The sequence below is a fragment of the Triticum urartu genome, chromosome 7 (genome assembly GCF_003073215.2).
Source record: "Triticum urartu cultivar G1812 chromosome 7, Tu2.1, whole genome shotgun sequence".
In the NCBI taxonomy this organism is placed as follows: domain Eukaryota; kingdom Viridiplantae; phylum Streptophyta; class Magnoliopsida; order Poales; family Poaceae; genus Triticum; species Triticum urartu.
In genome coordinates, this window is record NC_053028.1 from 432,668,053 (window position 1) to 432,677,016 (window position 8,964).

The window sequence follows — 8,964 nt, forward strand, 5'->3', positions numbered from 1 at the left end:
TGTGTGATGCATATCATATAATCATACCGACGGATACTTGAGGTGACATTGGAGTATCTAGGTGACATTAGGGTTTTGGTTGATTTGTGTCTTAAGGTGTTATTCTAGTACGAACTCTAGGGCTGTTTGTGACACTTATAGGAATAGCCCAACGGATTGATTGGAAAGAATAACTTTGAGGTGGTTTCGTACCCTACCATAATCTCTTCGTTCGTTCTCCGCTATTAGTGACTTTGGAGTGACTCTTTGTTGCATGTTGAGGGATAGTTATGTGATCTGATTATGTTATTATTGTTGAGAGGACTTGCACTAGTGAAAGTATGAACCCTAGGCCTTGTTTCAACGCATTGCAATACCGTTTGTGCTCACTTTTATCATTAGTTATCTTGCTGTTTTTATATTTTCAGATTACAAAAACCATCATCTACCATCCATATACCACTTGTATCACCATCTCTTCGCCGAACTAGTGCACCTATACAATTTACCATTGTATTGGGTGTGTTGGGTTCACAAGAGACTCTTTGTTATTTGGTTGCAGGGTTGCTTGAGAGAGACCATCTTCATCCTACACCTCCTATGGATTGATAAACCTTAGGTCATCCACTTGAAGGAAATTTGCTACTGTCCTACAAACCTCTGCACTTGGAGGCCCAACAACATCTACAAGAAGCAGGTTGTGTAGTAGACATCAGACCCCTATTGTAATATAAACTCCGATCTGCTAGCATCAATAAAGCGGTTATTTTCTGTACCAAGATGTTGTGTGTTGCCACAAGACATGGTCTCTGGTATGGCAATGCATGGTAAACCAGTCGCTCTGAGCCGGGGTGCCACAATGCTTGGTATCAGAGCTGCACTGACTGTAGGCCACGCTAGACTATGGCGTGTTAACTGGATGCTAGGCACGAGTTTAAGTTGAGTGCCGGTAGCATTTGGAGCTGGTTGTTGCATTGCATGCACCTGATTTATGTTTTTTATGCTAACCTGCTAATGGTCGTGAGTGTAGATGGCTCCGGTGCCGTATCCGTGCCAGTTGCAGCTGATGCCGTACACGTCACCGCACCTCCTTCGCAATGTGTGGCATCGGCTGTACCCCCTTGGAGATGATCCAGTCTATCGTGTGTACCGAGAGCGTTTAGCTGATTCAGTGTATGAGTATCACGCAGTGGTTACTCTGCGCACTAGTTCCGATTCCAGCTCTTACACTCGTACTTCTCAGAGTGGTTACGCCTCTACCGCTTCTCAGGCTGTCCAGTTTGCTGCATTCAAGGTCCTTGTCGAGCTTCGCTATAACGAGGTCTGAATGCAGAACCACCCAGGTTTCTATTACTACCCTTCTCTACACAAAAATGGTCGTGTCCGTTTCCCTATCATTGACCCAGAGTCTGATAGTGTTGCTAGCCACCTTGCTCGTTATGTCATGGCTAGCTATCTTATGATCCACGAGCTGTCTCGAGAGCTGACTCATGCCCGTACTGCTTTAGCTGCTGCTTTGGTCACTACTAGATATGCCACTACTCCATACTCTCTGGGATTTACTCTTTATATTCCAGCCAGTTCTAGTTCCCCTGTTTCACCGGTTACTCCCCCGAGTAGCTCGGGCACCTAGACGGTGAACCCTCTTAGTACTCCTGCCGAGTGGGTTTCACTTCTCACTACTCCTGTAGCCTCGATGCTTCATCCTACCCCTGCCCCTGAGGGAGAGCCCTCGAGGTAGCGTCATCGTGTTACCTTTAACCGGGAGGTTTCCGTTAACCTCGTCAGTTCAGGATCCGAGTCCGCTTCAAGGGAGGACACCGCAGCACCAGCAGAGCAGTAGTACCTCTGATTATTCGCAATCGTCCGGATGATGTACGGATATAGTCGTATGCGTCATAATGTTTCGTTGCATGTATGAGAGTAGTTGAACCTGGCATGTTGTTTATCTTTCATGTATGAGTCTATGTATAATTATGTTGGGACTTTATTCGCCGTATTTTCTTCGCTCTTTTGTTTTCTTCCGGGATTTATTGCTGGCTTTTCCCCAAATTTATTCTTCGATGTTTCTCATCTCGATTGTGTTGTCTTGGGAAAAATCCACAATAGGATGACGCGGGGAGGTAGCAGTAGCAACGTTCATGAGGGAACTCCTGTTCGTTGTTCCACACGACAGGCAGGACGTTCTCCCGAGCCGTACATTCCGCCACCGCCTCCACCGCCAAATCCGCCCTCCACCGAGAAAATTCTGCGTATGTTTGAGAAAGAAGGAACAATGATCTGATTGAAATATTGAGAAGTGTGCAAGCTATGGTTGGACAGAATGGAAATCAGAACGGTCATTACTCAAACTGTCAGATTTTCAAAGGACCAAGCCACCTAGTTTCAGTCAGATTGTTGACCCATTGGATGCAGACGATTGGTTGCGTACCATTGAGAAAAAACTTGAGATTGCTCGTACTGAAGAAAATGATAAAGTTCCATTTGCAACTCATTACCTTGAAGGCGCTGCTGCCATATGGTGGGAAAATGCAAAAGCCATGTGGCCTATTGATGAAGAAATCACCTGGAAAAATTTAAGGATCAGTTCCGGAAATATCATATCCCTACTGGAGTTATGAAGATTAAGCAGCGTGAATTTCTTGCACTCATCCAAGGAAGCCAGTCGGTGGGTGAATATTTGCAAAAATTTAATCATTTGGCCCGTTACTCCCTTTATGACGTGGCCACTGAAGAAAGGAAGATTGACAGATTTCTTGGTGGCTTAAATCCGCAACTCCAGTGTACTCTCAGTATGTTTGATTTCCCAGATTTCCAAACTCTGGTGAACAAGGCTTTCATTGCTGAATGGGCGCACAAGCTTATACCAGATAATAGGCCTGCTAACAATGACAACAAGCATATGTTTGATCCAAAGAAGGATGGGCAACCAGTGCAAAAGGTTCATACCTGGCAGTAGACTTAGGTGGAATACAAGCCCAATTGGCAACAAAATGTTAACAAGACCACCACTCAAGTCAAGAATGTCGTGACCAACCTAGTGCACGAGGAGCGTCAGCGCAATAATTCTTGTTTCAGTTGTGGTCAGAACGGACAATATGCCAGACAGTGCCCCAAGAACAACAAGGCGAATGCCCCATTCAGGCCACAAGTCAACTTTATAGAGTCATGCCCGACCCAGCAAAACTTTACTAGGCATGTGCATCATCTCTTAGCCGATGAAGCCCAAGAGAACCTCGAAGTCGTCATTGGTATGTTTTCTGTTAATGACAGACCTGCCGTAATTTTATTTGACTCTGGGGCTTCCCATTCTTTTATTTCTCAGAGTTTTGCTGCCCAAAACAAATTTCCTTGTACGCTTTTGGGCAAAAATATGCTGGTACAAACCCCGGGATCTTTAATCAAGAGCAATCTGGTCTGTCATGATCTGGAAATCAATATCAACGGAGTCTACTTTCCAACCTCTCTGATAATTATTGAGTCTCAAAAGTTGGATATTATATTGGGTATGAATTGGTTCACCCAATATCAACTTTGCATAAACTGCGCAACACGAGAAGTCAATTTGACCAGTCTGAATGGGCAGACTACCAAATTCTATGCTCGCAAGAATATACCCAAGCAAGAATTGGTTTTCACCCTGTGGCTGAGTTGGAATTAATTCCTGTGGTCAGCGAGTACCCTGATGTATTTCCAGAAGAACTGCCAGGCATGCCACCAGATCGAGAGCTGGAATTTGCAATAGATCTTGTGCCCGAAACTGCACTGTTATACAAGAAGTATTACCGGATGCCCTCATCAGAATTAGTGGAGCTAAAGAAACAGCTTCATGAATTTCTCCAGAAAGGATATATTCGTCCCAGCTCTTCACCATGGGGGTCACCTGCTATTTTCGTGGACAAAAAGGATGGCAGCCTCTGCATGTACGTAGATTACCGCCAGCTGATTGAGGTCACCATCAAAAATAAATATCCGCTGCCAAGGATTGATGATTTGTTTGATCAGCTCAGTGGAGCTAAGGTATTCTCTAAGATCGATTTACGGACCGGATATCATCAACTCAAGATTAAAGTGGAAGATATTCCTAAGACCGCATTCACTACTCGGTACGGTCTTTATGAATATACAGTTATGTCCTTTGGTCTCACCAATACCCCTGCTTTCTTCATGCATATGATGAACAAAGTATTCATGGACTTCCTCGACAAATTCATGGTAGTCTTCATCGATGTCATCCTCATTTACTCCAAGGGTGAAGAAGAGCACAAGGATCACCTCCGAGCAGTGCTACAACGACTCTGTGGCCATCAGCTATACGCCAAATTCAGTAAATGCGAATTTTGGCTCAAGCAAGTTGGGTTTCTCGGACATGTACTATCCGCCGAAGGTATAGCCGTGGACCCGAGCAAAGTAAAGGATGTGCTCGATTGGTTGCCGCCCACGACCGTGATGCAGATCCGAAGTTTTCTCGGATTAGCTGGATATTACCGTCGTTTCATTGAAGGGTTTTCCAAGATTGCTAAACCCATGACAGAGCTGCTCAAAAAGGATAAGAAGTTTGAATGGACGGAGGACTGTGAGAAAAGTTTCAATGAGCTAAAGATACGGCTGACAACCGCACATGTATTAACTGTCCCCGACATTTACCGCAGTTTTGATGTGTATTGTGACGCCTCCAGGCAAGGCCTTGGTTGCGTACTTAAGCAAGACAGCAAGGTAGTAGCATATGCATCGCGACAGCTACGACCCCACGAGGGAAATTATCCTACTCATGATTTGGAATTGGCTGCGGTAGTTCATGCGCTAAAAATTTGGAGACACTACCTCATTGGAAAAAGGTGCCAAATTTTTACCGATCACAAAAGTCTCAAATACATATTTACTCAGACAGATTTAAATCTCCATCAACGAAGATGGCTAGAGTTGGTCAAGGATTATGATCTTGAAATTAATTACCACCCGGGTGAGGCCAACTTGGTTGCCGATGCCCTCAGTCAAAAGCCTGTCAGCTTAAATGTCATATTGAAATCCTTGCCTCTCGAACTCCAAGAGGAGATCGCTCAGCTCAACCTGGTCATAGTGGATGCTGGCCTCGCTAATATTTTGGAAGTTACCCCCACACTCGAGGAAGAGATCCGCAAGGCCCAGCCAGCTGACATCAAGCTGCAAAAACGTGCCAAGAGCCCGATAGCAGAGCCGACCCCAGATTTCTCCAAGGACAGATTCGGTACCCTCCGATTCCGTGGACGGATTTGTGTACCCAATCAGCTGGACTTAAAGAAGAAAATCCTATCGGAAGCACACGAATCCTCATATTCCATTCACCCGGGAGGTACGAAAATGTATGAAGACCTTAGACAAATATTCTGGTGGGATGGAATGAAGAAAGACATTGCCTATTTTGTGGCCTGTTGCGACATATGTAACAAGGTGAAGGCAGAGCATCAGAAGCCAGCCGGACTCCTCCAACCACTGCCGGTTTCGCAATGGAAATGGGATGACATTTGTATGGATTTCATTACGGGATTGCCTAAGACTCAGCGAGGCAATGATGCAATCTGGGTCATAGTGGACACCTTAACCAAGGTTGCTCACTTCATTCCGATCAGCACCAGATACAGAGCAAATCAACTTGCACAGATGTATGTATCCAGAATAGTCAGTCTGCACGGAGTACCCCGAACTATCACTTCCGATCGAGGTTCCCTATTTACCTCCGCTTTTTGGTCACGTCTCCATCAAGCCTTGGGGACAGCACTGAAATATAGTACTACTTATCATCCTCAGACGGATGGACAGACAGAGCGGGTAAACCAAATACTCGAACATATGTTGCGAGCCTGTGCTTTAGCCCAAGGACCTAAAAGGGAAGATTGCTTGCCATATGCCAAGTTTTCTTATAACAACAGCTTCCAGACCAGTCTAAAAATGTCACTGTATGAAGCTCTGTATGGCCGTAAGTGCTGCACTCCATTAAATTGATCTCAAACTGGAGATAGCCGTATCTTCAGAACATATCTCATGATGGAAGCTGAGAAACAAGTTAAGGAAATCAGAGACAGATTGCAATTGGCCAAATCTTGACAAAAGAGTTATTATGATGCAAAGCACCGGCAGATCAGTTTTGAACCTGGAGAACACGTATACCTCCGAGTCACTCCTATGAAAGGAGTCAAGAGATTTCAGACTCGTGGAAAGTTGGCACCTAGATTTATTGGACCATTTACCGTCGTGTCCCGAGTAGGCTCTGTTGCATATCAGTTGGAACTACCCCCTGAATTGTCAGACGTGCACAACATGTTTCATGTTTCCCTATTAAGGCAATGCATATCCTCACTTGAGAAAAGGACTGCTATGGCTGAGATAGAATTGGCAAATGATTTAACCTATGGAGAGAGACCGTTTAGGATTTTGGATCAGATGGAAAGGGTCACTCGCATTAAAGTAAGAAAATTCTACAAGGTTCAGTGGGAGCATCACACAGAATTAGAATAACCTTGGGAGCGGGAAGAATTCCTAAGGGCTCATTATCCAGAGTGGTTTTCCCAAGCAATCGAATCTCGAGGACGAGATTCATTCTAAGTGGGGGAGGTTTGTGAGAGCCTGATTTTTGCCCTCTCTTATTTGCCCGATTTTCATTTGGCTTTAGTTTGAAATTTGGAGTTTTCGAATCTTCTCATATGGAATTAAACACTTGGGTACCCTTGCCTTTCACCCAAGTGCATCATTCCCCTCTCTAATCATCATTCCCCTTCTGATCCACCTCAAAAGAATCTTGGGAATATTTTTCTTAAATGAAAAATATTCATTTTTCCTCTCTAAAACCTTAGCTAGTTCAATGAGCTCCAAAGCAACTCTAATTTTTCTTGCCCAAAAAAATCTGAGAAAATTCACAAATATTATTTAAACCCTATGGCACCTTCGTGAGCATAAATATTTCATCACTTTTTGGAATATTTTTGCTACAGAAAATATTTTCTGTTCTGGACAGAAATGGTGTTTTCTACAGCAACTACCATTTTACTTGCTCCATTGTGCCTGAATTTTCTTGTGCATCATCACCTTAGTAGATGATGGCTAGCCTCCAAAGAACAGCCCCCAACTCCTAGCCATTTGACCTCAGTAACATCTCAAAGTTACTGATCAGAAACTTGCCTGGCTTGTAAAATCTTCTCTACTGCATCTGGAGCCTAATCAAAGTGTGGTAATCTTCAAAACTACCACGAACAACAAGCCAGACATGATCTTTGGATGTTGGTCGGCCTAAGGGAAGAGTTCACGCGGTGACCATGCGTGTCCACGATGCCATCATGCTTGTCGACGCGCTCTGAGTGCTGCCGAGCGCTCTGTTCGCGCGTGCTCGCTTCCCCCTTCTGCCCGAGCGTGCCAAACTTCGCCACCATCCTCGTCTCAACGCCATTAACTCCTCCCTGGCGCTCGCCGACGCCAGAGCTTGCCGGAGCGAGCACGGGTGCGGTCCGGCCAACGCCACAGTGCGCTCTGCACTATGCTCGTCGCCTTCCTCTTGATCATGTGCTCGTCCCCGTTCGCCCACACTCCCTGCGTGAGCTGCGTCGCCTTCTCCCCCTCTCACTGACGCCGCTCGTCGCCGTGTGCAGCATCCAGGTGTCGCCGACGGAGCCCCGATCCACCCCCGACGCTCGCCTATAAAAGGAGCCACCCCTAGCCTCCTCGAGCACCATCCTCCACTCCCACACACTCCACAAACGTGTAGATAGATGTAGCCCGCCCGGGCAGGCCGTGGGCCGCCGTCCACGAGATCGAGCTCGCCGGCGATCCCCTCGGGTCGTCGCGGTAGCTCCAGCCCCTCCCAGGCCCGGGCGATCCTCCAGGGCCTCCGCCTCTCTCTGGTGAAGCCGTTCCGTCCCCCTGGAGCCCCTGAACTTTCCTCTGCTCGTCGTCTTCCTCATCTCCGGCAATCACCGCTCTCTGCCTCCGCTTGCGAGGTCAATTCCGACGCCGTCCGACCACCCCTAGCTATGCTACGGGTACGGGCAGGTGCGCCTCCATCCCCTCTCTCGATCCCTCCCTCTCGTTTTGGCTAAGGAGCCCTCGTCGCCGGTGAGAGCTCCGGCGAATCCGCGACCCCTCTGTTTCCTTCTCCCCCTCCACCTCACCTGACTAGCGGGGCCCGCTAGTCAGCCACTCTGTACGTGCGCGAAGCGGTACGAGTGGTGGCGCCCTGAGGATTTACGCCTTCGACGTCACCCCCCTAGTCTGTTTTATTTAAATTCAAATTCAACTAATTTCCAGAGAGCTTCAAACATCTATAACTCTTCAACCATAAGTCCAAACGAATTGATTCTTTTTGCATTAAGTTCTTTGCAAAGAAATCTAGCAGCTCATCAAAAATGAGATTTTTCTGAGCTGTCTAGAATTTCTGGTGATTTTAAGAAGTGTTCTTGATATTTTCTTCTTGTACTTAAAATTATTTTCAGAGGGTGAGGCTTGTCTTGAGGATCACCAGAAGGCTTGTGAACCTCATCTGCACTAAGGCAAGCCACAGCAACATTTTCATGGTGTCATTTCAATATTTATGATTTTCTTACTTGAATGAAATGATTAATCCATGCATTTAAATAACTATTATGTTTTTTATATTCTATTAAGTGTTTGTTAGTTATTATGCTTGATTTACAAAATGTTGAAACTAGTTTAGTTGGTAACAAAAGCTAAGATCTACTTGTGGTAATGATAAAATGATTTGTTATGCATATGAGTAATTATTTATAGTTATTTTCTTATACAAATAAAACAGTAAAATTTGCTAGTAATTTATGTCGTTAAATGCTTGTTTAGCCACTTTGCTTGATTTACAGAATGTATGAACCTAACTTGGTTGGTAAAGAAATTAGGGTTTGCTTGTGGTAATGATAATATAATTTTTGCTATGCATATGAGAAATTAATCGAAGTTATTTTCTTGCATGAGAAAAATAATAAAACTTGCTACAAAATATCTTGT